The sequence below is a fragment of the Nelumbo nucifera genome, chromosome 1 (genome assembly GCF_055504915.1).
Source record: "Nelumbo nucifera cultivar China Antique chromosome 1, China Antique-T2T, whole genome shotgun sequence".
NCBI lineage: Eukaryota > Viridiplantae > Streptophyta > Magnoliopsida > Proteales > Nelumbonaceae > Nelumbo > Nelumbo nucifera.
In genome coordinates this window covers 166,343,152-166,345,511 of record NC_142649.1, presented here as the reverse complement: position 1 = coordinate 166,345,511, position 2,360 = coordinate 166,343,152, and the positions used below count along the sequence as shown (strand labels likewise).

General features: G+C 36.6%; 1 non-coding gene across 1 annotated transcript; it reads right to left on the bottom strand.

Moving 5' to 3' along the window:
* Positions 1–742: 742 nt before the first annotated feature.
* On the bottom strand, positions 743–849 carry LOC148804115 (small nucleolar RNA R71). The gene has a single exon (XR_016081540.1). It is a non-coding gene; the product is annotated as a small nucleolar RNA R71 (small nucleolar RNA).
* Between the last annotated feature and the right edge of the window lie 1,511 nt (positions 850–2,360).

Sequence of the window (2,360 nt, the reverse complement as noted above, 5' to 3'; positions counted from 1 at the left end):
GCATGACATGTACTAGGTGTGGAGAATTAATACCCCTTGATCAAGAAATCGAAAGGACTTTGAAAAAGCGAACAAGGGAGAAAAAGAACAAGATGACTCAAGGCCAAAATAATTCAAGGACATTGATCTCCTACGCTATACCTACTCTAGATGGTACTACATCAAGCATTAGGAGTTCGAATGTGCAAGCAAACAATTTTGAGATCAAGCCTGCAATTATTCAGATGATCCAGATGAGTGTACAAGTTCTTTGAAGGTTCCTAGTGCATGACATGTACTAGGTGTGGAGAATTAATACCCCTTGATCAAGAAATCGAAAGGACTTTGAAAAAGCGAACAAGGGAGAAAAAGAACAAGATGACTCAAGGTCAAATAATTCAAGGACATTGATCTCCTACGCTATACCTACTCTAGATGGTACTACATCAAGCATTAGGAGGCCGAATGTGCAAGCAAACAATTTTGAGATCAAGCCTGCAATTATTCAGATGATCCAGATGAGTGTACAAGTTCTATCCCCAATGATGACCCTAACTCTCATATTGCTATTTTTTTTGAAATATGTGATACTTTTAAGTATAATGAAGTTAGTGATTATGCCATTAGACTTAGGTTGTTTCCTTTCTCCTTAAGGGATAAAGCAAAAGATTGGCTTAACTCTCTTCTTGCAGGTTCGATTACTACATGGGATGACTTGGCACAAAAGTTTTTATCTAAGTATTTTCCACCTGCTAAAATGGCTAAATTAAGGAACACCATAACAACTTTTTCTCAATTTGATAATGAAACCTTATATGAGTCATGGGAGAGATTTAAGGAATTGCTTAGGAAATGTCCCCACCATGGTCTACCTATTTGGATGCAAGTGCAAACTTTTTATAGTGGCATTAGTCAATCTAATCGTTCAATGTTAGATGCAGCTGCATGTGGTACCCTTATGAGAAAAACTCCTGAAGAAGCATATGAATTTTTGGAGGAGATGGCAGCCAATAGCTCTCAATGGGGAAATGAGAGAGCAAATAAAAAGGGAGTTGGAATTTATAATGTTGATTCTATCACTGCTTTATCGGCTCAACTTACTGCATTAAATAAGAAATTAGAAAATTTGGGGGTTTTAGCTATGAGTATTTCTTCTGTTTCCTTTCCTTCTTGTGAGCTTTGTGGGCAAGGGGGACACGCTAGTGTAAACTGTCAAGTAGGAAATCCATTTTCTTCTTCTTCCAAACAAGCTAATTTTGTTTCTTATGGTGGCAACAAGTCCAATTTCAATCCCTACTCCAACACTTACAATCTAGGATGGAGAAGCCATCCAAATTTTTCTTGGAGTAATAACCAACAAAGAGCATCTCCCGGCTTTTAGCAGCAACAACAACAAAATCCACAAGAGAATAAGCCAAATTTAGAGGATATGATGGCAAAATGTATCAATAGTATGGAGGCAAGAATTTAAGGGTTAGAAACTCATATTGGACAACTTGCTCAAGCAATTTCGGCAAGACCACAAAGAGGATTACCTACCAATACCGAGAAGAATCCCAGGGAACAAGTAAAGGCCATTACTCTGTGAAGTGGAAAAGAACTTAGAAAAGAAGAAAAAGATGAGCATGTAAAAGAGGAAGAAAGCCGAAACCTTGAAGCCAAAGAAAGAGACTACGAGTCATCAATGGAGAAAAAGGGAAGTTCTTCTACTCTTAATTTAAAATCCTACAAACCCCCTCTTCCTTTTCCTAAAAGATTTCTTAAGGCTAACTTGGATAAGCAATTTGCTAAATTTCTAGAGGTGTTTCAAAAATTGCATATTAACATTCCTCTTCTTGATGCTATTTATCAGATGCCAAGTTATGCCAAATTCTTGAAGGAAATAATTTCAAACAAAAGAAAGTTGGAGGAGTTTGAGATGGTAAAGCTTAATGAGGAATGCTCGACAATCCTACAAACTAAATTACCTCTAAAACTCAAAGATCCAGGGAGCTTCTCTATTCCGTGCACCATTGGCGAAGTTAATTTTGATAAGGCTTTATTTGATCATGGTGCAAGCATTAATTTGATGCCTTTTACTGTCTTTAGGAAGCTTGGGTTGAAGGAGCCAACACCTATCACTGTTTCTCTTCAATTAGCTGACAAAAGTATCAAATATCCAAGGGGAGTAGTGGAAGATGGTTTGATAAAAGTAGATAAATTTATTTTTCCTATTGACTTTATTGTTTTGGACATAAAAGAAAATTATGATATGCCCCTAATCTTAGGGAGACATTTTCTTGCCATAGGAAGAGCTTTAATTGATGTCCCACAAGGAAAACTTAGCCTTAGAATTAATGATGAGGAAGTTATTTTTAATATGTTTAAGGCTATGAAACATT